The 25,953-nt window shown below is 51.6% G+C and overlaps 1 protein-coding gene across 2 annotated transcripts in view; it reads right to left on the bottom strand.

Moving 5' to 3' along the window:
• TRAF5 (TNF receptor associated factor 5) overlaps nucleotides 1-25,667 on the bottom strand; it is a 46,794-nt gene extending 21,127 nt beyond the window's left edge. Inside the window, exons 1-2 of one of the 2 annotated variants that reach the window (XM_032393151.1) lie at nucleotides 25,536-25,667; nucleotides 12,558-12,652 (exon numbers count right to left, since the gene is read on the bottom strand). The gene's annotated coding sequence lies outside the window, so the exon portion shown is untranslated. The remainder of the gene's footprint in view (nucleotides 1-12,557; nucleotides 12,653-25,535) is intronic. The other variant, XM_032393152.1, reaches the window with a different exon arrangement.
• Nucleotides 25,668-25,953: the final 286 nt, after the last annotated feature.

The raw sequence follows: 25,953 nt of genomic DNA, 5'->3' as shown, positions 1-25,953 counted from the left end.
GAGAGCAAATCAACTATTTGCTGAATTAATATGCTTGAATGGACTCTTTGACTAACCTGCAACAGGACGGCTCTAACTAGTGTTGCCCGCTAACACAATGATCCTTTAACTTTTTATAAGGAAGGACTTTCCCCATCTTTGAAATCTGATGAAAAGTCTAGACCTTCTCCCCGTAAAACAGCACAGACACCTGATCTCTGGACCTCTGCAGACCCTCTGAACCCACTGGTTTCCCCAGGTTAACAACAGCCCTGCCTCCCCAGTAAGAACGCTGTTACTTTGGGCACAGGGCCTGGACTGGTGCTTTCAGCGTGTCTGGCAAGTGGCCAAAGGATGGGAGGCAATCAAGGGTGGTCCCTGGGAGTGATATCCTTCCACGTGGTTAGGCAACAGGAAGGCTTGGCCTTCAGGCTTGCTTGCTTTGGCTTGCTCTTGGGATCCCTCAAGACTCTCCTGCAGCTGATGAGTTCAACTGGGCCTGAGAGCAGCTGGGTGGCCTGACAGTGCAGGTGGGAGATAGGCGCCATCCAGCACCCGGGCCCGCTCTAGTCAGCTGCTGGCCTCACCCAGTGCAGGAGTGGTCTGAGTCTGGGGTGTGGCCTGCAAGAATGGAGCAGAGAAAGCAACTGGCCTCTTTCAGCAAATAAAGCTTTCTCTCTGGAGGAGACCCACACAACAGGGTTTTTGGGGGTTTTTTTGTTTTTTTTTAATCCTGGAGTTTGAGACCAAAGCCCCACCTTTCCCACTCTGCATATGTTTCCTGTAGAACTTCAAGGGGGGTAGGTGAACAGTACAAGATGTGATTGTTGCCCTTGTAACCTGGTTTATTCTTGAGAGTTAACACATCTTAATTGCAGAGATGAAGAGGCACGGCACTTGGTTCACCTGCACCATCCTAATACCCAAGACTCACCTTTCGCTTAGAGAAATGGAAACACCAATTCCAAACCTCCCTCATCTGCCCTGCGTTCTCTGGTCCCAAGGGAAGACAACAATTCATGTCCTACACCCCTCTAGGGTTCTCTCTGAGACCAGGCTCCTGTCTCTGTCACACAGCATCTAAATTTGGACTCTCAGAGATGTGCCCTAACACAACAAGCTTGCTCAGCTCCTAAAACAGGGCAATAAGATGTACAAAACTCAGTTTGGGTTCCCTTCCACTACATTCTATCCTCTTTCCAAACAAAAGAATTTAATACACTCATCTGTGGGCCCATCTTTCTCTACAACAGCAGTTCTCAAACTTTTTGGTCTCAGGACCCTCCCTCCCACCCTTTAGACTCTGAGGACCCAAAGACCCTAAACACCCAACACAATATTGAAGGAGTAGAACAAAATTGGAGGGGGCGCCTGGGTGGCTCAGTCGTTAAGTGTCTGCCTTCGGCTCAGGTCATGATCCCAGGATCCTGGGATCGAGCCCCTCATCGGGCTCCCTGCTCGGCGGGAAGCCTGCTTCTCCCTCTCCCACTCCCCCTGCTTGTGTGCCCTCTCTCGCTGTGTCTCTCTCTGTCAAATAAATAAATAAAATCTTTAAAAAAAAAAAAAGAACAAAATTGGAGGATTGACACAACCCCACTTCAAGACTTCCTATGAAGCTATAATAATCAAGATAGTTGTGAAGCAGTGAAAGAAGAGACAGACAGATAAATGGAACAGAATAGAGAACCCAAAAACAGACCCACATAAATACAGTCGACTGATCTTTGACAAAGAAGCAAAGGCAATACAATGGAGCAAAAACAGTTTTTTCACGAGTGGTGCCGAACAACTGGACATCCACATGCAAAAAAAAAAAAAGATGAATCTAGACGTAGACTTTCCACCCTTCACAAAGACTAACTCAAAATCATAGACCTAAATGTAAAGCGCAAAGCTATTAAACTCCCAGAAGACAACATGGGAGAAAATCTAGATGACCTGGGGTATGGCAATGACTTTCTAGAGACAACACCAAAGGCACAAACCATGAAAGAAAGAATTTGTAAACTGGACTTCATTAAAATTGCTGCTCTGTGAAAGACATTGTCAAGAGAATGGGAAGACGAGGGGCGCCTGGTGGCTCAGCCGTTAAGCGTCTGCCTTCGGCTCAGGTCATGGTCCCGGTGTCCTGGGATCGAGTCCCGCATCGGGCTCCCTGCTCGGCGGGAAGCCTGCTTCTCCCTCTCCCACCCCCCCTGCTTGTGTTCCCTCTCTCACTGTGTTTCTCTCTGTCAAATAAATAAATAAAATCTTTAAAAAAAAAAAAAAAGAGAGAATGGGAAGACAAGCCACAGACTGGGGGAAAATAGTTTCAAAAGACACATCTGAAAAAGGACTGTTGTCCAAAATATACCTCACCAGAGAAGATAGGGAGATGGCAAATAAGCAAATGAAAAGGTGTTCCACATCATATGTTGTCAGGAAAATATAAATAAAATGAGATACCACTATTCACCTACTAGAATGGCCCAAATCCCCACCCCTGACGATCCCCAATATGGGTGAGGATGTGGAGGGACAGGAACCCTCACTCACTGTGGGTGGGAATGGGACACTTGGGAAGACTGCCTGGCAGTTTCTTACTAAACATGTCTTACCATCCAAGAATCCCTCCTTGGTATTTACCCATGGCAGGTGGAAACCTATGTCCACATAAAACCCTGCACATGGATGTTTATAGGAGCTTTATTCATAACTGCCAAAACTTAGAAGCAATCGAGATGTCCAACAGTAGGTGAATGGATAAACTGTGGTACATCCAGACAATGGAATATTCTTCAGCACTACTAAGAAATGAGCTATCGAGCCATGAAAAGATGTGGAGGAATCTTAAATGCATATTACTTAGTGAAAGAAGCCAATCTGAAGAGCCCGCATAGTCTACAGTTCCAACTATAGGACATTCTGGAAAAGGCAAAATTATGGAGACAGTAAAAAGATCGGTGGTTGCCAGGAGTTAGGATGGAGGTAGGGAAAGATGAATAAGAGGTGCAGAGAGGATTTTTAGGGCAGTGAAAACACTCGGTATGATACTATAACAGTAGATACATGTCATTATACATTTGTCCTAAAACAACACCGTATCTGCCTAAAGACAGATCTTCCAAAGGGAACTCAATTATTATAAACCACCTCTCCAAGAGTCTCATCAACCAGGAAAGAGTGGCTCATTACAGGAGAAGAAACTAGGTGATACCCAGACAAACTTGGTCATAAACTATCACATATCCCACCTAATCTTCTAAGGGCCCATTTATCTCTCCTAAAAATCATTTGCTCTCCCCTAAGAGGCCTACTTCCCCCTCCCCTTTCCCTCTTAGGATGATATTCAAGCCTGAATCTCAAGCCATCTCAGAGAGCTACTCATTTTTCCCTGGGTATCTCCCACGCATATATGAGTTATAGATGTTAATAAACTTCTGCCTGTTTTTCTCTTGCTAATCTGTCTTTTATCACAGACGTCTCAGCTAAGAACTCAGAAGAGTAGAGGGGAAGGTATTTTTCCTCCCTTACACAATGTAGGTTCATCAACTGTGACAGATGTACCTCTCTGGTAGGGAATGTTGATGGTGGGGGAGGCTGTGCAGGGGGCAGGGGGTCTGTGAGAAATCTCTGTATCTTCTGCTCAACTTTGCTGTGCATCCAAAACCACTCTAAAAAATAAAGTCTCAAAAAAATTGAGGACCCCCTGAGTTGTTTATGTGGGTTATAGCTATTAATATTTACCAATTTGAGATAACACTGAGGAGTTTAGGGGTGCCTGGGTGGCACAGTTGGTTAAGCATCTGCCTTCGGCTTGGGTCATGATCCCAGGGTCCTGGGCTCGAGTTCTGCATCAGGCTCCCTGCTCAGCAGGCAGCCTTCTTCTCCCTCTCCTCCCCACTCGTGTTCTCTCTCGCTATCTCTGTCTCTCTCAAATGAACATACAAAAATCTTTAAAAATTTTTTAAAAAATAAAAAAAAAATAAAAAAACGTCCAACTCTTGGTTTTGGTTTAGGTCATGACCTCAGGGTTGTGAGATCGAGCCCTGTGTCAAGCTCTGCGCTCAGCAGAGTCTACTTGGGATTCTCTCTCCCTCTGCTCCTCCCACTCGTGCTCTCTCTCTCTCAAATAAATAAATAGATCTTTTTTAAAAAAATTGAGTTTAAAAAATACATTTCTTTTTAATTTACTTTAAGATAATAATAAGCCAACTATATGGTAACATAAATAGCATTTTTGTGAAAAATAGCCATTTTCCAAACCGAAAAAATGAGTGAGATGGCATTGTTTTACATTTTTGCACATCTGTTTGGGTTTAACAGAAGACGGCTGGGTTCTCCTATGTGATACTCTTGCATTCAGGGTATTACAGTATCACGCCTCCTGTGGCTTTTGGAAAGCACCACTGTATGCTCAGGAAAGGAGAGTAAAAATGGCAAACGATATCTTAGTAGTAGTATGAAAATAGTCTTGCCCATGCAGATCCCCTGAAAGGGCTTCGGGGAGGCCAACGTGTACAATTTGCCAATTTCTGTGCCTGAACATACCTGAACTAAGTAAGAGCCTATCAACTGCTCTCCTGGAAAGAGTTTCTCCGGCACCCCCGGGGCTCATGAAGCACACTCTGGGAACCACTGTCCTATCAGGCTGCTGGGCAGCACCGGGCCTTGTCAGTCTTTGTGCTGGTGGCGCCCGCCCAGCATTCGTGTGACCCTCACGGTCTCCTTGCTCCTGCTGCATGGCCCGCAGAGGCCTGAGGACCCAATGCCCCTCCCTCCCTGCTCCTCCCTTTGTGTCTAGCCCAGCTGTAGGCAGCACGCAGGAGTCACCTACTGACCTTGTTCACTCTCATCTGTGGTCTTGCCCAGTATTCGTTTTTACGAAATTGAGTTTTTATTTCATTAGATATATATTTTTTTTAAATAAGCACTTATGTTCTGCTACACAATATGCACTTTCAATGTTTCAGGACAGTGTTCTTGTATATAAACGAACCGTGATAGCTCCCAGGGCAGGGTCTGGCTCCTTCCTCTGAAGTTTCTTCAGGCCCATGACCGGCCCCTAAAATGGAATCAATTCAGTGTGTTCACGGACATGAGAGAGTCCCAATAATATGACCATAAAGGTTGGTCATATCTAATAAACATATTTCTCTAATTAATTGAACATTTCCAGCTAGTACTGTCATTCCCAGGCAGCTATTTCGTGGAAATAAATAAGAGTTCCATTTTAGGGGCACCTGGGTGGCTCAGTCGTTAAGCGTCTGCCTTCGGCTCAGGTCATGATCCCAGGGTCCTGGGATCGAGCCCCACATCGGGCTCCCTGCTCGGCGGGAAGCCTGCTTCTCCCTCTCCCACTCCTCCTGCTTGTGTTCCCTCTCTCGCTGTCTCTCTCTCTCTTTCTGTCAAATAGATAAATAAATAATCATAAAAAAAAAAAAGAGTTCCATTTTATTAAAATCTTTCCCCTTTGGGTATAATAGCTTATGTAACAGGAAGAGTAAAAAGAGTTCAGTTCTTGCAAATAAGAAAAGAAAGGCATTGAAATTACTGTCAGAGCCTCTATATTCCCTACTGCAGTGAACGGGGCCTTATTCCTGCCTGGCAGGAATTGATGGCACGCACAGTGTGGTCCTCCTGCTGAGAAGTTATTGACTCAAACCTAAAAGGACAAAGAAAATCACATACAATATGCTCCCCACGGACTCTTACTGAGTTTCTTATAAACATCATTTTTTAGCTTCATAAACTGCTGCCTCTTTTCGTTGAGAATTTTCTAGGCATTCCCAAGGACATCTGTGGATGTCAGGATTTAAGTTCTTTACTTACAAATTTCTTCTGATTCATTTTTGGGGAACACATAATGAACAGTCTAACATTCTGAAGCAACAAGAGTTTAGGTTTTAGTTACCATAAAAAACACATATCTAGCAGAATTCAGTCTCAGGTTTAAAAAAGAAAGGCAGATCCTTGTCTGTCTGTCTGTCCATACTCCTTCCATAGGATCCCAAACATCTTGTTTAGATTAATGAAGGTTTGGAAAACTTGGGAATGTTTTTATAAATCATTTTATACTTTGTGGGTTTGTTTTCTTTTTTAAAGATTTATTTATTCTGAGAGAGAGAAAGAGCGTGAGAGCGGGATTGGGGGGGCAGCAGAAGGAGAGAGAGAATCTCAAGCAGACTCCCTGCAGAGCGAGGAGCCCAACCCTACAACCCTGAGATCACGACCCAAGCCGAAAACCAAGAGTCAAAGGCTCAACTGACTGAGCCATCCAGGCGCCCCAATCATTTTATACTTTCTAAGACATAAGTCCAGGAACTATGCCTACAGAGCTTTCAAGATCTGGTTCTTGGGAGTTACTAGTTACTACAGATGAAATCCAGAGTGAAAACGGCACAGGGCTGGAGACCTGGGCTCCGTCCCGGCCCTGCCACTCACCAGCTATGCAACCTTGAACAAGACACCCCCCACAGCTCCCTCGTTTGTCCATCCCCGCATGGACTCAGCAGGCACATGTCCTCGATTGGATCCCAAGAGTGCAGAGATCTGTGATATTACATCTGTTGTGGAGGGTCTCCAGGGCAAGTAGAGGCAACCAGACACAAGAATGATGCATTATAATGCCCTGGTGGCAAGTACCACAAAAAAACTGTCTGAGCCCAGGTGAGGAGTAGCTAACGCTTTCTGAGGTGTCTGTTGATTTCACAGAGAAGAAAACATCTCAGCTGGTCATGAAGAAGGTATCCCTTCGCCTTTCTAGATGAAGGAGATATAAGAATTTTGCAGAGGATATCATAAAAATTCTGGGATGGTTAATAATTAACTGTAGCTCAAGTGGAACGAAGGGAACACACCAGTCATTTGCCTGTCTGTTCTCAGAGCCACTCTCTGCTCTCCTGCCCTGATCTGCATCATGAGGTGGGGTGAGGCTGACCCCCCACAAACTCTTGTTTTCTGGGCTCTCCGGCTTCTGGCTAGGTTCAGCCAATAAGAGACACTAGCAAGGGACTGAAGGGTGGGAGGAAGGGAGAAGCCAGGGTATTTCTCTCCCGTCCCTTGGTGCTGGGCAGCATCCCCACGGTGATTGGGTCTCCTCCCTGGCTTTTGTCACCACCAGATGGTCCCTGTCTCTGTGGACTAGCTCCCGCCAGGCCGGCCAAGAGTGGTCCCCTGCTCCTAAGCTCTAGAGGGGGTGGGAGGCCTCCCGCCAGAACTCATCTCTGAGTTGTCTCACCCTGAGTCTTCTGTTCGGCTTCCCAGCTTTGCCATCACCTGCGTAAGCTGATTCCTGTGTAACTAAATAAATTCCTGTCAGAAACCACTAAAAAGGTCTCTGGGAGTGTGGAGACAGGGGGGAGGAGCATCGCGCGAAGAGCCCTGAATGAATGCCACAGCCAGGAATTCCAAATTTTACCTCGTGGTTTCGAAAATTTTAGGGATGCTAAACATACAGGACAGGCCTACGCACGGAGTTTAGGGAAGAGGCTAATACAACAGACATGGATGACAATGGCCTGATCTAAGGCAGAGGAAGAGAGAAGCCATGTTTGTGAGGCATTTCTGAGGTAAAACGCAAGGATTTAGAAATGGGTTCAGTGGAAGGGCTGAAAGAGAGGACAGTGGAGGATGAATCCCAGGTTCGTTTGGAAGACTGACTAACTGATGGCACCAATAGGAGAGGATGAAGGAGAGAAGGAGAGAAGCAAGGATGTGGGTAGGGGACTTTTCGAGGTTGGGGTCCCTTAGGGACAATCTTAAGAGAGTGGAGGTGAGTGAGACAAGCTGACATCCAACATCTCTTCCAGAATAAATGATATGATTTCTAGGAATGGCCACATTTCCTGTGCGGAATCAATAATTGTTTTAAAATTGCCCAAGGCATTAAAAAATTTTTTTTTACTTTACAAATAATTCAGTTGTCATTTTAGTGATGGCATTTGACGTAATAGGTTTAGATCTATGTCAGGAAAGTAAGATCTGGAGACAGAAGACATCCCAGAGGGATAGCAATGGGAAAATTCCTTGAAGCCAATACTGAAGTCTGCCCTTCCCACTCACACCTGGGGCTACAGAGCAGCCCTTGTTTACTCCTTACTTGGGATTTAACAGGTGCTGCTTCCCCCAAAGTAACCGCCATTCAGCCTTGTGTGACCCCCTACCCCTTACTAGGTCCGAGATCCCTCCTGCTAGTGACTTCTAGGATCCAGGGGCTGTTGGTAAGTGTACAGAGGTGTCTGGGAGGGGTTTGAGAGGCTTACAGTCTTGCCCCAAGGCTACTTTGTAAGGGAGGGTCCTGAGAGCTGCAGAGTCAAGAGAGGCTGCTTTCTCTGACAGGTGGGACTGACAGGGCTGGATGACAAGGAGGGGGCACAAAGGCTGGCCAGGAGCCCCAGGATGGTCCTTGAGCTGTGGGCAATGGAGGGGCAACCCCACACTGGCCAATGAAAGCTACCAATCCCAGGATGGGCTTCTAGAAGGCAAACTGCCTGTTTCTCAGCTCCGCTGAGGCCTTGCCAGAAGCGTAAGAAGCCAACTCCGTGACTGACGCTTGCATTTGGCAACAGGGGGCAGGTATAAGTATGTTCTTCCCCAGACCCACCCGAGAGCCAACAAAGGGTCCTGGGCTGAAATTAAAGGAGGAGAAATGTGCTTAGTGATGAGGAAAAGTTAAAATGTCAAATCCCAAGATGCGATGACCCAAGGAGACTCTGGGATCTGTTCCCTGGCTCAGAGAGCCCGGTGCCCATCTGCTAGAAGGACAGGCAGTTCCTGCTCTCAGTCACCTGGCCCTTGAGTTCTAAGATTCTGCTCTTCCAGGAAGAACAGTTACTACCAGGAAAGTGAAAAAAAAAAAAAGAAGAAGAAGAAGAAGAAGAGGAGGAGGAGGAGGAGATGGAGGTGGGGGAGACAGCAGAAGAGGAAGAAGACACTTTATTTAGTATGTTATCCGCATGGCATGAGGGAGAAGTGAGATGCATTTAAAGTGGTTACCAAAGCCTCGGTCTTCAATGGCCCAGAAAGATCTTTCCTTGGACGACGAAACCCCCCAAGACAACTGCTAGGCCTCTGCTCCAACCCTTGACCTTCTCTTCCTCTCTACCACTTCCACAGCTTTTAACACAACAATATGACTACTATGAGAACTCTGGGAGAAACTGGTTTTATTTTCAATAACCTTTAGCCATGTTGGTTAGACAAAGAGGAAGGGCCTTGGAGAAACGCAGAAGTAATGAGGCCATTTTCCATCAGGCATAACGTGGGAGGGAGACCATGCACAGGCCAGGTGACCCCACGACAGCCAGATAATATGTGACAACAGCCTACCGACGACCCACTGCCTATCCACAGGATGGGTGGCTTTGGTGTTGCAGAGGCAGAGGTAAGGGTGTATTTTCTTTTTCTTTTCTTTTCCTTATACTTTCCCAGGAGAAGGTTTTCTTGGATACAGGATGAATGATGTGGGTAAGATTTAATTCCTTTGAAGACAACTGTGATTTCTCTCCAAGCTGTCAGGAAGCCCGGTTCCCCATTTTCCTGGGAGTGCAGAAAAGCACTGCTGGTGAAGAGAAGGGGGTTCCAGGGCTGAAGAGCATCCCCGCACCCCTCCTGGGGTGCCCACCCCCATGTGCCCTCAACATCAATCTCACCTATGGGGAAGTCTCAGAGCCCATCTCGAGTCCACCTGACTCCAAGTGATGCTATTAGATTGGCTCTCAGAACTTAAGACCAAGAGAAAAAAAATAGAACACTACTGATCTTCCCACACAAAAGCTTCTTCTTTGGGAAGCTTTGACTCCAGTCTCTCAGCCATCAGACTCAGCTCCAACCCTTTCCCAGTCTTCCCTGCTGTGTGGGGTCAGCTCCTTGGCGAGCTCCTCAGGGAGGGGCTGTCCTCATTGGTCTCCAGATCCTCAGAGCCAGCACCATGCCCGGCCCAGAGCACTCAGTCAGTGTTCGCCTAATAGGGGAACTCTAGGATTAATGTGAGACCTTCTTGAAAAGGGGCTGTTGGAAGGAGGGCCACGAAGACAACCTAGGGCAAATCTGAATGAGGCAGACAGACAGCAAGGAGACGATATGAAAAGATGTGAATGGAACCTAAGGGCTGGAATTGGATATGGGTCAGGATTACACTCAGTGAGGCTATGTCTAGGCTCAGAGCCAGCTAATTTACATGCACAGTCTTGTTTTAATCCTGACAGCAACCCAATAACGGATACATCATTAGCATCCCCAGTTTGTTGAATGAGGAAACTTGGAGATTTCTCATAGCCAGGAAGCAGTGGAGGCCCTCAGGGGATAAGGAGGTGCTGGGGTTCCTCTCTGCTTCTCCAAAGCCTGCCAAGAGGCAGTGTGGGATGCTGGCCACCACTCCGGACTCTGGAGTCAACCTGCCTGGGCACAAATCCTGATTCTATTCCTGAATAGCTGTATGATCTCAGGCAAGTTACTTAGTCTCTATGCTTCTCAGTTTCTTCATCTATAAAACAGTGATAATGATAATAGTAGTTACCTCAGAGAATCTTTGAAGATTAAATAAGTTAATACCATACATCAAGGGTCAGCCGGCCCACCACTTGTTTTTGTAAATAAAGTTTTATCAGAACACAGCCATGTTCATTTGTTTACATATCATCTATGGTTGGCTGGTTGTTATTGTTGTTGTTTTTGCTACCACAGCTGAGTTGAACAGTTGTGCTTCAGATCATATAGCCCAAAGCCTAAAATATTTACTATCTGGTTCTTTACAGAAGTTTGCTGACCCCCGTATGCATGAAGAGCTTATAATGGTGGTACACAGGAATTGCTAGGAGGGCTATGATTCTGATTCTGATTAAGCATTTGCCTCAGAGCCCCTCCATCAATGTCCCCCACTCTGAGGATAACCTGACTGTCTGACATGTGGGGCACTGTATCAGGCTCCAGGGGCCAGGGAAGAACAAGAGAGACAGGGTCCAAGCCTCCCCCTGTGGGGCTTACAGCCTAATGGAGGAGACAAGGGAGTAGCAACAAAGGAGGCAGTTACAAACTGTGATAAGTCGTCTGAAGGAAATAAACAGGATGTTGAAATAAGAAACAGAAGCAGCCACTGTAGACAGGAAGGCCTCATGGAGGAGGTGATACTTGAACAGCCAGGGGAGGATGTGAGGAGCAGCAGGACGGACACAGCAGGCAGGGGCAGCAAGGCTAACGCTCGGTTCTGGGAAAGGCCTTGCTGTGTTTGAGAAGCAGAGAGGAGGCCCGTGTTGCCTAATGTCAGGGACAAGGGGAAGAACAGCAGGAGCTGGGGAAGGAGCCAGGTCACATGGGCCTGGGCGCCCACAGGAAGGAGTCCGGGTCTGTTCTAAGAAAAAAGCAACGGGAAGCAGCATGAGTATTTTAAGGAACTAATGGCAGTGTCTGCTTTGGAGCCTGCAAAGACCACTCCGGAGGCCGCACGGACAAGGGGCTGTGAGGGCCGGGGGCGGGGGGAGAGCAGTCAGGAGGCTGATGGAGTGCGGACACTGCAGCGGTCGGGGAGAGAGCGCAGACCTGGACCGTGGTGGTGACAGGGAAATGGGGCGGCCCAGTGACTGAATATGAGGCTGGGAGGCAGGGAGGACGGGAGGCTGACGCCAGGATTGGGCCTCAACACCTGGGTGGAGGTGGTGCTGTTCCCTGACATGGGGAAGAATGAAGGCAAAGGGAGGGAAGTCAGGAGGCACTTGTGACCATAGGGAGAAAGCGTAGTCTCTTTTCCTGAAGACACCCCTTCACGCAGGAGACAATGACCTCGGGCTCCCACCTCCACCCCAGTGCGACTTGCCTAAATATTCCCCTTTCCTTCCTATGTTCTTTTCATGCTTGTGTGTGTTCCCTCACTCACTGGTTTGCTGTGCATGCACTTTGCTTTTTCTGCATCCCTATATTCCTACCCCCCATCCCCCTGTCCGGGCCCAGAAGTGATAGTGATGAGTGGCAGTTCTGGTCACAGAGTTGAGTCCTGAGAGCCCACCCACTGTGCCCTCCCCTACAGTCAGCACCCCCATTAAGGCTCGAGTCACACCACACCCCTGTGGGTGGGCACGGCACCTCGCCGACTCATCTTCACACCTATGCATTAAGTCGGACCTACTTCCATGATTTCCCCCAGATACCAGCCCCTCCCCAAGACAAGGCGCTGCTCCCCCTTATCGGGGACCCTTCGCTAAGCTAACCGCTCTTCCTCTAACCAGAGCCGCCTTTCTCATTTCTCTGTCTCCTCCTCCAAACACATTCTCCTCCTCACTTCACCCAATGCATTATTCTGAATTCATGGTTACACTTTACTATCTCCCACTAAAGGTTCACTCATTCAATCACTTTTTGTAAATCACTCCTTTGCTGAGGACCTACCACACGCAGACACTGATGGGGAAACAGCAATGTAGCACGGTGGGCCCGGATTCCTCACACCCCCACCCGCTCCCCCACCCCCATCCCGTCACGGGCAGTGGGCAGTGGGCTCCAGCCCAGCAGCTCCCGCACCGGCCACTTCCCCCCCGCCCACCCCGAGCAGGGCCTGCAGACCTGTGTCCCTCCTAGGACCCCATGGGCACCTCCCTGCAGCTTACCTGCTCTCCCAGTTCTCCGTACCCTGCCCCTGAACAAGCCGGGGGGCCCGAATCCTCTGGGTGTTGGGTGAGCGAAGTGGGGTGGCCTAGGTAGTCTGGAAAAGCATATTATATTAGTTCGATGACCTAAACTGTAATCATACAATCAGACTCACCAGTCTGTCCTAAACTGTAGTCCCGTTGCCCTTTATGTGGCATTTGGTACTTCCTCCTTGAAACCCCCTGATCCCTTGGCCCTGGGGACACTGTGCCGTGTGGCCTTCTCCCACCCCTGACCACACTTCTGCGGGGCTCCCTGCGGGACTCCCCTGAGATTAGGTCAGCCTCTGTCCCTCATTCTTGCCAAACTCCCACCTCTCCTCACGGGAAAGGCTGCCACATCCCAACTGGACTTCTTTCCAAATGTGGGTGGGGGTCCCTACTTCCTCACATCCTGGGGCGTCATCTGAGCCTTACGGTTTTCTCGCCCTCTCCCTTCCCAACCATCCTATCTTCTCACATACACGGGGAGAAGGAGAGTCCAGGGGCCCGGCCAGCAGAGCCATGTGTGAGTGTGGAGACGCAGCCAAGAGACAATGGCTGAGAGGTTGAGATCGGGCTTGGAATCAGAAGCCTTGCCCGGCCCCACCCTCCATGGCCCACGGGTGCTCTGGGGAAAGGGGAGAGCCCTGAGACCTCCCTACGCAGGATACACAACAGACATGCTGAGGTGGATTCAGAAACCTTGGCTTGACCTTTTGGCAACTTTTAGCTACTAAAGGCCAACATCATTCTAGCCGTGCCTCATCTCTCACACGAGCTCATGCACAGCTGCCTCTGGGCCAGGTCACATCTCCAAAGCTGTGTGACACACTGCCCACTGCCTCAGAGCCGGGAGAGGCTGGGGCTGGGGCAGGAGTCGATGTTCTGCAAGGGGCAGACGGAGCAATCCCGTCCTGACCAGCTCTGGCCTGGGCCCAGGGAGAAAGCGGATGGGACCAGGGGTGGCCCTCTCATCTCAGCTCTGTACTGGGGCAGTATAACCTAGAAACTTCCTGAGGTCTGCTACTCCAGGTGTACCCCAGATGCCCAGCGCACACATGGGTGGGCGTCCTTGAGTCGTACTCACAGAACGCTCTAGCCCCTCACACAACCCTGGACGTCGGGTTCCTGGGATCAGGACAGCAGAAGAGGGAGAGAAGGAAGGGAGCCCGGGGTGGGGCGGGGAGGCAAGAGGAAGAGAAAGAATTTGAAAGAATGACTTTCCCCCCAACAACTGAGCCAGTCAACTGTACGAGGGCTTAAGGGATCAGCGAGCCAAGGATATCACAGCTTTTAAAAAACAGTGACACTCATCAAACCAAATCTCATGCAGAAACATCAGTAAATAAAAAAGTGTACAGAGGAACTGTTTTGGGGGAAACAAGGCCTGTTTGGGTTTCCTGCGATGTATACCCCTCTGGCAACTTTTTTGGGTCATCTTAGGGGTGCCACGGTTTGCTCTTTCAAGATAATAATTCTAACACTACCACTCACACACACTAGTCCTTAGCAGTTTGTAGGCTTACACACGGCATCACACGCAGTCCTCACACCAACCCTGTGGCAATACTACCATCGTCACCCTTCTGATGGAGGACGTACCCGGGGCCCGAGCTGTCAAGCAACTTGCCTCAGATCGCACAGCTAACACGTGGCGGAGCAGAACAGCACTCTAGGCCTCCTGACTCCAAGTCCAGGGCTCTTTGCTCTGTGTCATGGCGACAGGGAAATGCACCACATTTCACCCGACACCTGGACGGAGGTCTGGGTGAGAAGCAGCACAGCCTAGAGACCAGCTCTGGAATCAGACCGCAGGGTTCACGTCCTTCTGCCATCCACTTCCCTGGGTCATCTCTTCCTCATCTAGAAAATGGGACAATAATAGTACCTGCCTCTAAGGCTTGGGGTTAGGATTAAATGTGTTCATTCATGTAAATTGCTAGCACACAGTGCCTGACGTATAAATAAGCACTTAATATCCACGCATGTCCATCCTTCCCTCCTGGTCAGCATTTATTCAGTGCCTGCTGTGTGCAGAGGCCCATGCCTCATTCTGCAGGGGGGGAGGACCCCAAGTTACCAGACAGTTCCCGTCCCCCAGACAGCTGAGTCCAGGTGGGGACCATGCCTACATACGAAGTACAACAACCAAATGCCCTAAGAGTGTGCCCTAGAGCATGATAAAGATGCTGGCTTGGACACCTTCCCCCAGAGAAACAGACCTCTGTTTGGGGAGCCTACGTGTAGCAATATCTTAGCCTACCCTATAATGTACTTCCGAATTGGGATCTCTCAGGAGTGGCGAGAAGTCTGCTTGTTAAGCAAGCTTCTGGGCTAGATTCCATAGTGGGTTACCACGTGAGACACACAGACCTGGACCACTGGGCCAGCTCCTAGACCATTCCTCTTCCTCCCCACTAGCCGCTCCTCATTGCCCCATCGCTCAGAGGACCCAGGCTGGTGCTGGACCTTTCTCTTCTCTCCAGGCTCATTTTCCTGGTGAGCTCATCTTGGCTCCTGCCATAGAGGCCATCTGAGGCTGACAGCACCCCAATTTCTATCCTCAATCTGGACCTCTCCTCATTCCAAGTGCCTGGTCCACACCTCCCTGTTCGTTCACCAGTCACCTCGGAAGTAACACAGCCAACCCCACCCAACCTGCTCCTCCCACGGCCTTCCTCCACCTCAGGAGAATGGCACCACCAATCACCCTACCGCTTGGGCCAAAACTTTGGAGTCACCCTTGGCTCTTCTCACTCTGCACCCCACAACACAGATCCTCCCAGCTCTTCTTTCAAACATCTCAAACTGCTGCTCCCTACTTTCAGCACAGCTACTCTGCTCTAAGTCAGCATCCTCTCCCACTGGAAACAGCATTAATCTCTTAGCGGGCCTCCTGCCTCTGCCCTTCCCCGTAGAGCTCAGTCACACCCCAGAAGCCAGAGCCATCTGTTCAAAAACAGAAGTCAGATATTCCACTCCTCAGCTCCAGTGGCCCCATCTCTCAGGGTTACAGCCAGTGTTCTTCGTGTCCTGCACCATCTGGCCTGTCCTCATTTTCTAGCACTCTCCTCCTGCGCACACATTGCAGCCACACTGGCCTCGCTCCTTCTTAACCAGTGCGAGCGCCTTTCCTTGCTGTCTGTCCCCCTGATGGCGGAATGGCTTGTTCCCACACTTCAGGTATCCGCTCAAACGCTACCTCACAAGGGAGGCCTTCACCAACTGCCCCACGTGGAAACACCAGCTCCCTGACGCCACACCCCCTCCCCTGAGGCATTTTTCTTCAAAGGCTCACCACCGTCAGGCACGGTATAGGTTTCCTTCTTCACCTCCGAACTTCCCCAGCCAGAAAACAAGCTCCGCGGGGGCAGAGGGGTTTCTTTTGTTTACCGAGGCCCTGACGCTGGACAGTGCGTGTGATAGGTACACCATAGATACTGACGGAGAGTAGCTGATACTGAACAGCTCCCTTACCAAAAGCTTCATTTCCCGCCCATCCTGTCGCCCAGTGCCTAAACCTTCTCATCTCAACCCTTCCTAGGTCCTGAGATGCCACCAGTTCCAGCTAGACGGGGCAAAGCTGGCTATTAACGCTGGCTGACTTGGGGACGAAGAGTCAGGGTCAGCAGGGGAGGGTCCAGCCACACGGGGCTGGAAAAGCTGAGTTTGAGCCCCACTCCTTACCCCTACTAAAGTGAACTAGCTCCTGGGGACGTGTCACAGGGGAGCCAGGTACCGGGGAAGGAGAGGAAGATGCCGAGAAGGATTTTTAAAGGTAGACAGGCCAAGCTTTCAGTCAATCAACACGTTTGGGGCCCTCACCCAGGTGCCTCACAAGATGCTAGAGAGCTGACACATTTGCCAGGGTTGCTTTTCTGGAGGCTTCATCACGCGGACAGGTAACAGAGTTTGAGGCCAGGTTTTCCTTTTCAGCTCATTCTCTTGTTTTCAGTATCGATTTCAAACCTTTCTCTTCTCCACAAACCTTGACCACGCCCCGCCACCCGCCCGGGGCCTGGCCCCCTCTCACCCAGAAACTTCACTTCCTACTGCACAGAAAAAAATAGAAGTCTTCAGACCAGAACGACCTCCACTTCCTGACATCAGTCCTGCGTGTCTCCCTGCACGGGGGGGGGGGGGGGGGGGGGGGGCGCTGCTCTGCCCTCTCCCTCCCAGGGCGTGTTAGAGGTGACCTCTGAATTAGGCCAACCTCTTCCCCTGTCCTGAACTCTTGCCTTCTCGGGGGGACTGGACTTGACATCCATTGTCTCCCACCCCACCTTCTTCATCGCCAACTTCTCCCGGTCAGCTGGCTCCTTCCATCAGCGCTCACACAGGTCTCTCCAGAGAGCAAAGCAACACTAAAAATCCACACACCCATATTTCTCGAAAGTTCGAGCTCTCTCCTTCCTTCACAGCCAAACTTCTTCACTCACCCTCACCCTCGCCCAGTGGAGTGACTGTCTCCACTGGCCTCTCTTCAATCCAATCCTCAGCCCACTCCAGCCGGGCTCACATCCTCACCAAGCCACCCAAAGCAGCGACGGCTGGGTCACTAATGCCAATGGTCCGTTTTCAGTCTTCATCTTACCTGGCTTCTCGCAATGTCTGACATTGTTGCCCCCCAAGCCCTCCTCCAAACACACACTCTCCCTTCCGATTCCCTGAAACCACACTGCCCAACACGAGAGACAACGTATGAACTAACAGCTCCCAACCGTCTCTCTCCCCCCACCCTGGACCTCCTCTGCATCTAGACACATCCAGGCTGCCTACACAGTGCTTCCTTCTGACTGTCTTGCAGGCACTCCAAAGCCAACACATCCCCTCTCCCAAGTTGCTCTCTCTCCAGAGCTCCTTGTGGTGAAGACCCACTCTTTATGTTCCTTGGCATCATCCGGCCAATGCCTTCCCTCCCGCCCCCATCCTATCAGTCACAGAGGCCCCTCGAGTGTACCTGATGGGTGCGTTCCATCTCCTTCTCTCCACCACCCTCACAACCAACACCCTGAGTCAAGCCGCCACCCCGTCAGCTGGGCCCACCGCACAGCCTCCTACAACTAGTCTCCCTCACCCACTCGCTCCTCCAGAGCATTTTTCACACAGAGCCTAACTGAGCTTCTGAAAACACCAAGCTGCGTCACTCACACAATCCTTTTACGGCCTCCCAATCCTCTTAATGTCCCCAAGCCCTAACACATGCTGCAGCGGTCCTGCCCACATCCCCAGTGTCATCTGGGAGCCCCCTTCCCCCCCCTTATTCTCCATCCTCCCTGGCCTCCCTGTCATTCTTCACACCCGCGGCAAACCTGCCCCCCGCACGGCCTTCACCCCGCTGCTCTCCCTCTCCCTCTGCTCAAGCTGCGGTCTCTGCCGGAAACAGCCTGTCCGCCCTCGCCTCCCTCTCACTGAGCCAAACGCCCCCTGAGGCCCAGCTGAAGCATCTCATACTCAGCTAAGCCTTCACAAGCCTCCTTGGCCAGGTTCGGTCCCCTCTTCCTCCTCGTATGCTATTCATCACACTGTGCTTCTCCTTCATAGCACAGACTGTGATTGCAATTCGTTTTTTTATGTAATTATCGGTTCAATATGAATCTGCACCAGCAAACGGAAGGCAGGGCTGGGGCCGGGTCTTTTCCAGGTGCTGGCAGAGCAAACGCTCAGATAGCTGAGTGAATGAAGAGCTACCGCTTTGGGCGCCTACAATGTGCTAGAAACTTACATGGGTTGTTCCCACTTTGCACAGCAACCCAATGAGGTATGGGCACTAGTCTTATTATTTGCGTTCCCATTCTACCGATTAGGATTATAGAAACGTATTCGAGGGGCCACGGGTGGTAAGTGCTGCCTTAATCTCAGGCTGGTCTCCTCTCAAAGCCACTACACCACGCTTCCCTCAGCACCTGACACAAGGTAGGAGCTCAACCAAGAGGGACAGATGGAGTACCCACTATGTCATCTCTTTGGTCCTCACAGTCACCCTTGAGGCCTACAAAGAAGAATTACAATTGCCCTCTTCCAAATGAGGGAAGAAAATGGAGTCTAGGGGTTCAAAAGGTCACCAGCGGTAGATGGCCATGCTGGGCTAGTCCTAGGTCTCCTGGCTTCTAACTAGAGTGATTTTCTCCCAGCATAATCACAGCTAGGCACGGATGGGTGAAATTATGCAGGGAAGCCATGCAGAAAAGAGGTAACATAGCAGGCCTGAGACTGCCATCCTTAGAAAGTTCTGCTTCCAAGGATGGCCCTTGGTTAACCTCTTGGAGGGTGGATTTGTGGCAGGTTCTCCTAACTGATTCAGGTGGTGCACTGTGCCCAAACTGTTTTTGCAAACAATGTGATTATTGTTGAGCACCTGTTTTTCTTCGGGAGGTCTGGAATTTTGGTATAAGTTAGGCAGAGGATGCCTACAGGACAAGTCCTCAATAAAAACCCTGGACACTGAGTCTCTAATGAGCTTTCCTGGTAGACAACATTTCACACATTGTCACAATTCATTGCTGGAGGAATTACGTGACCCTCTGTGACGTCTCTGGTGGGGAGGACTCTTGGAGCTTGCGCCTGGCTTCCTCCGGACTTCGCCCTGTGTGCCTTTTTCCTTTGCTGATTTTGCTTTATATCCTTCCACTGTAACAAATCGTAGCTGTATGACTATATGCTGAATCCTGTGAGTCCTCAGAGAATATCATGGAACCTGGTTATGGTCTTGGGGAAGCATTCCTAACAAGAGATGAAGTTGAGTTTTCTTTGAAAAGGGTGAGGGGCATGAATTAGTCAATTAAAACAGGAGGCATTCAAGGCAGAAGAAATGATGTGAAGAAAGTTGGAAACAGACAAGTCAGACGGTTTGACAGAGCCAAGCAGAGCTGACATTGAAAGAATCAAGCATCACGCCTGCAGGTGGAAGAGATGGGTGCTAGGGAAGTCACACTTGTTCGAACGATCCAGCATCAGTGAAGTGAACCACTTGAAGTCACACATATGGAATTAGTGCCAAGGAAGGATTAAAGAATTTAGTGTCTGGCTGTCCACAGCTAACATCCACAGCATCGGACATTTCTCAGAAAGGTCTCCAGAAGTGCCACCGAGCAGTTGAAGCAACATCCCAAATTATTGGCTTTTCAAATAAACAACCTCAATGTGAGGAAATCAGTCTGCTCCAGAATAATCTACTTCCCATCCATGAAGGGCAGATATTCACTCCTTCCTTTGTCCCTTTGAAATGCCTCTGCCCACAGTCCAATATCCCTCCCATCCCTCCGGTCCACTTCTCCTCACTCCTCAGGAGGGATTCCTGGAATAACCCCACCCAACTGTCGAATCACTTCTTTTATTGTGCAACTCCTTAGCATGGAAGCCTTCACTTTATGTGAACTTATTTGCCTTTAACCCAGGGAAGCATCGTCAATTTTCCTAGGTTGTATCATAGCTATCTGCCCAGCCTCTTCCTCAGAATCTTAATGTCATGAAGGCAGAAGAGGGACTTTCATGACTGTTTGGCTTCACCCCACCCGCTTGCCTCCACCCTCCAGCATCGAGGGCCCCTCTACCAGAGGGCTCAGCACGCAGCCTGGCTATTCCAAGCTACCTGCATCCCACCTCCGCCCGGTAGGGGGGCACAGAAAGGGCTCTGGCTGGCAGCTTTGCACCCAGCCAGCTTCACTCCACATCCTGCTCTGGTGGCATAGCTGGATCCCACTAAAGGAATGGCTCTGCTCCTGGTAATCAGGCCAGTGCCTGTATTTTGCTTTCCAAATCCTTCCTATCTCTTCTGCTGGGTGCCTGATTCACCTCCCTACCCAGCACTCTTTTCCCTCCAAAGCGGCAGCTGCTCTGCCCACAGATTATTCTAAAGACTGGAATCCTGCCCCTGAAACCTACTCCCTGGGGCTGGGCCTCCCTTATCTGCTGCTGTCTGCCCTCTGCCTGCCAAGGGCTTGTCCCAGCTTCTCCCCGCCATGCCCTGCCCCGTCCCAGCTCACCTGCCCCCCCACCCCGCCCCCAAGACTGAGGTCTGCCTGGTGTAGAGATTGCAAAGTGACAGCACCAGGCTAGTATAAATGATGGTCTGCCCCGGCACTTGGCAGTTCTTTTGTTTGTCTGTTTTTAATTTAAATTTGAATGCCTTTAGGCTAGACACACATTTTGCGCCTCCCCAGAGACCCCACAACTCCCTACTGCTAGCACACACATGGAAGAAGAAAACCAGCTTTACTGAGTACCCACCAGACACCAGGTTCTGGGTACGTATTGGCCCATTAATCCTTCCACTAACCTCAAGTGAGCGACATTACTATCTCTGTGGAAGCACTGAGGTTCCTGGAAGTTGGGCAACTTGCCCAGATCATACAACTACAACCAGCAAGCCATAAATTCAGATTCGGACCCAGACCTCCCAGCTTCTGAAAAGTCCACACTATTTCCACTATGCATTACGGCGGCCCCTCTGCAGCTGGCAGGAGGGGAAACAGGAGGAGGGCAGGGCAGCACGTGAATGCACAATTAAGGTAGTCCAGGAAAGAGGTCGCCTGGATGGGAACTCAAGTAGCAGCCATGGTGCCCAGAACCGGCTGGAGGAGACAGGCCAGATGTTATGGTGGGAGAACCGTGGTGTCTGCACGGGTTAGGGAGAACTCAGAGCTTCCTTCTCTTCAGATGACTTGGGTCAGGTGTCTAAGGGGCTCCTGAAACATCATGGTGAAGGTTTTGTGTGTCACAAATCAAATTGGCCGGGAAGAGAGCTGGGGGAGAGACAGAATCCTTTCCTTAAGGGTGTTGGTTTAAGCCTTGGGAGGTCAGGAGGGCTCTAGGGAGAGGAGCGCTGGGGATAGAGGGCCAGCCTGAGGACAAAGCCTGGGCTTCATACCAGCACTTGCAGGGCAGGAGGAGGATGAGAAGCTTGAGGTCAAGGAAGGGAGCGTCAGTGGGGACAGTGGGGCACCCTCCAAGGAGATGGGCAACAGCTGCAGAGCAGGCTGGCGACTGAGGATTACCAGGCCCCAGAAACCCTCGCACAATCTGAGCAGCAGGGCAGGTGCATGGCACTGAGTGAGGAATACAGCGTAAGTGCAAGTGCTCACTGCTCTTTCCAGAAGCTTCTCAGTGAAAGGGAGAGAAGAGGGGATGCAGAAACATGGGGTTTTCCTGTTTAACAGAGGCCGAGCTAGTGGGGTAGACGAAGGAGTCAGTGGTCAGGGAACAACGGAGGTAACCTGTCAGAGGGAGGAAAGTGCTGAATCAGGGGTGTAAGGTGGAGAAGGTGTTCTCCCGTGGGTCAGGAGAGTAACTTTTCCCTGAGAGAAAACAGACCACGGGGGAAATCCCAGGGATGTTCTGAACTAGTGAGCAGAGAAGCCTGTGGAGCGCGTGTCCAGCCATGAGGCACGGGGAGCTGCTGAAAGTGAGATGGGTCCCCCTTCCCTGCTCACACCCCCCGGGGAGGGGCGCTCCCCGGGGCTCCGTGATTCAACGCGGGGCCCACAGACCCTGCAGGTACATGCAGACGTCCCCTGCCCTCGCTGCCACCTGATCTTAGCATGCACCACCACCTGCCTCCTGATAACAATATGCAGACTCATCACTGTCGCTGCAAATGGATTTTGAATTTTTCTGTCAGGACTGATGAGTATTTTCACTTTTATTTCCTCTCTGGTCCTCTAGCCCACTTCCTCACAAGACAGGGCCTGCCGGGGGCCATATGGATCCACTGCGTCTGACCTTCCAAATAAAGCTTTTCTCTGGGCCAAGCAACAAACTCAGTGGAGCCTAACCCTGGCCTCAGCCGTGGCAGGAACCCTCCAACCCTGGGGGATCACTTCTGCCCCTGTGACCTGTTCTTTCCCCCAACACACACACACACAGACACCCACACAGCCCTGCTTCGGTGATGACTCCTGCCCCAGAGGAGCCTCAGTAAAAGCCACCATCTGGGCAGAAAAAGCTCTTGAGAGACTGGGTCTGCCACTGCTCCCCCCTTCCCTCGGTCAATTAGCTCTAGAAGACCCCGGATCAGTGCTGAAGGTGTCAGGCAGCCTTTAATGAATGCCTTTCTGGTTCCCTCCTGCTCCTCCAACCCAGAATCCTGACTTCCTCTAGCTGAAGTAACTGAAGAGCACGGGACGTAGAGCCCAAAGACTTGGGCTGGGGTCCTGGAAGGTCCCTACATTCTGTGAGATCTTTCCAGTCACTTCTGAGCCCCAGCTTGCAGCCAGATAAGTGGAAGGAACAGCACCTGCCTCTCCCAGGGAGGGAGGGAGAGGTTAACCAGGTAAGAAAGGCTATTTTCAAATTGCCCAGCGCTCTTCTGATTTCTGGGATCTAAGCAAGTCCCGCCGGCAGCTCAGCCTCTCTAGAGCCCCGCCCGGCACCTGTCCCCCAGCCATCAGCCCCTAGCAGTCTCCGAGCCCAAGGGAGACACATCTCAAATGAATTCGACACAGACATCTGTTTAGGCCTACTCTATGCCAGACTCCAGGATACCAACAAGAATAGACACAGGTCTTGCCCCCAGCTCACTCAACTGGGCAGAGCTAACAGCGGGTGTCGGTTCGCGCGCTGGCCAGGGCAGAGTCTCCAGAACCTGCTCCGTGTCGGTGGGAAGAGACCAGACATGCGTCATCAGAGTCCAGGCTGAGGAGGAAGTGGGCAGACTGAGCTTCCAGGGTGGGGGCCTGGAAGCAGACACCTGGCCCAGCACCGGCGCCTAAAGGGTTACTGTAGGCAGTGCTTCGCCCTCACCATCTGGGAGATGTGGACAATAATCCTGCTTTGGCCTGACTCCCTAGGATCTCATGGAGGACAGAATGAGAACAGCAATGAGAAAATGCTTCAAAAAGTAAAGAGTTTTATAAACATGGACTTATTTTTCTTCAGGGTCCTCCGCAGTGAAGCTGAGATAATCACAGAAGGTCTGTTTGTCTAAAATGCTGGTGAGCCCTTCCCATGGGTAGCCTAACGGGACTGACTCAGAGGCACCCAGCTCCCTCGCTCTGCACATCATACCCCACTGAAATATCCCACTTACTGCACTTGGTACTGTCGTGGATGGGGCCTCCTCTCCTTTCTCTATTCTTCCCACTGCCCTGCCACCCAGGGCCAATGGGTACTCAGGTGATGGCTTGCTGACAGATGGACACACTGCCCATCCTACTCCCATTGCCTCAGACCTCAGCCCAGAGGACCAAAGAAAATCACCTCCTCCATCACCGCCCCTCCAGCAGGATATCCAGAGGCTAGCTCGGATAGGAGCCTTTCTTCTGCTTCTGTCTAGGACCGGGGGAGGGAGATTCCAGGATCTGAGTGCCTACCCATTCCACAGAGTTCAAAACAAAACAATAACAAAACCAAGAAAGAGTCTACAGGGGCTGGATATTTTCTGCTTCCACCCCACACCCATCTGTCCTGCGGCAATGTCTGTCCTGTGCAAACTGGAGTAGAACTGGGGGGAGGAGTGTTCAGATGATGCGGTTTTCACAACGGTCAGCAGTGCTAACACCCTTTCATGGCCCATGTGAGAAGGGCAGAGCGGCCAGCGGCACTCTGGATTTGGGAGGTCCTCCCCGGCTTTTCCCGGCCTAAAACTCCCTCACACGAACTGAACCAGTTCTATTCCCATAAGTACTTCAGTGTCTTTGCATTTTGTCTTCCAGAGCCCTTTTAAAATGCAAATGCCCCTGAAGGAAGAAACCGTATTCCACTGGCCCCAGCCACACAGCACTTGTGCCCAATAAATATTTACAGAATTAAATTGGTTACTAGATGCCTGTCCTCACAGCACACGGGTGGGAGCCCAGGGCTGAGAAGGGTGGGGCTGCAGGGACAGCCTGGGCAGGGAGCCACGCCTCCTTCCACCCTTCACCGCTCGCCCAGAGCAGCCCCTCCAGCCACAGCGAGATAACTTGAGTTAGGAGAAAGTAAATCTGAAATAGCCAAATATGGAAACTGTGCAGGAGGGGGCAGAACGAGCCGAGAAAGCCGGCAGCGGCGGAGCGGCGCAGCGGAGTGAACCACAAGAGCGTGGCCCCAGGATTCACTGAAAAGTCTCAGAACCGCCAAACCCCTGCAGGGCAGGACCAAGGGGGAGGCAATCTGGCCTGGAAGACCCAGATCCCACCAATTCTCTGCGTGTCCCTGCGCAACTCACTCCACCTCCCTGAACCTTGGTTTCCTCCAAGACCCCTCTGGGCTCAGCTTAGGGTGTGTGTGCACGCAGTGTTGTGCTTGTCTCGTGTTGTGTAGTGTTTCTAAATGAGCACGGTCAATCGAACAGTTTGTGGAGGTTTCCATTCATCCCAATATTCCAGTTTCATTCCGGAGGGCTCTGGTCGGAGAAGTCCTGCAGAAGTGGCGGGGGTGCCTAAGGGTTCGGAGGGAGAGCCTAGGGTTTGCAGTGTGTGTGTGTGTACCACGCTCGCCCGAACTCCCCCACCCCCTTCTGCTTCCCCCAACCTGAACCTGGTCCCTCCAATCTACAGCCGCGCTCTGGACCAGCTCCCCAGCTCCGGACCCCCAGTTGCGTCCACATCGCACGCTTCCCCTGCTAAGAAAACCCGCTCCGAGCCAGGGAGCCCAGCTGTCTCCTGCACCGCACCCCCACACCGCACCCCCTCGCCCGCAGCAGCGGCCACCTGCCGGGCGGGCTGCCCCGGCCCCGGCCCGGCCGCCTCGCGCCCAGCCTTCCCCCCCGCCGCGCCCTCCCCGCACTGGTTGGAGCGCTGGTAGCGGGACTCGCTGAACGCGAGCGGGGCGGGAGGGGCGGGTGGCCAGGCCCGGGGCCCCAGCAGTCCGGCGCCGGGCGCGGGGAGGAGGCTGAGGGGCTCGTGCCGCCGCGCCGCTTTCGGTTTCAAAGCAAACGGGACGGGCCGAAAAGCGCTCCTCGGTCCCCTCACTCCAGCCCTACAGCTGCGGGGCTGGTCGCTGCTGCCACCGCCGGGGCGGCGACTTGCCGGGACTCACGTGTGGCTCCGCGCGTGTTGTCCGCCGGCGCTGGTCCGCAGGCGCGCGGCTACTCCAGGCAGGGGCCGGCGGCGAGGCGGGGGCGAAGCTCTCAGCCCCCGAGCCCTGCGAACCGAGCCGGGCTGGGGGAAGAAGGAGGGCGGGCCCGGGACCCGGGAGGGGCGGGGCCTGGGGCGGGGCCCGCGAGCGGTCTGGGCGAGGGGCGCAGGCCCGGGGGAAGGGCGGAGGCGCGGGAAGGTGCTCGGTAGGACGCTGAGAGAACAGTTACCGAGCCATTAGAAGTCTAACCCACCCTCACTAGAATCACAAGTACTTACAAATAAAAAGCTTCTCAGATTTTCCTCAAGTGCCTTTGAACTGTATACATCTTACCCCTCAACTTGGCACAACCAAGCTCAGCCTACCCTTCTTCATGCTT

This window comes from Phoca vitulina, unplaced genomic scaffold (genome assembly GCF_004348235.1).
Source record: "Phoca vitulina isolate PV1807 unplaced genomic scaffold, GSC_HSeal_1.0 scaffold71, whole genome shotgun sequence".
Taxonomy (NCBI): domain Eukaryota; kingdom Metazoa; phylum Chordata; class Mammalia; order Carnivora; family Phocidae; genus Phoca; species Phoca vitulina.
This window is presented reverse-complemented; position numbering and strand designations above follow the sequence as displayed.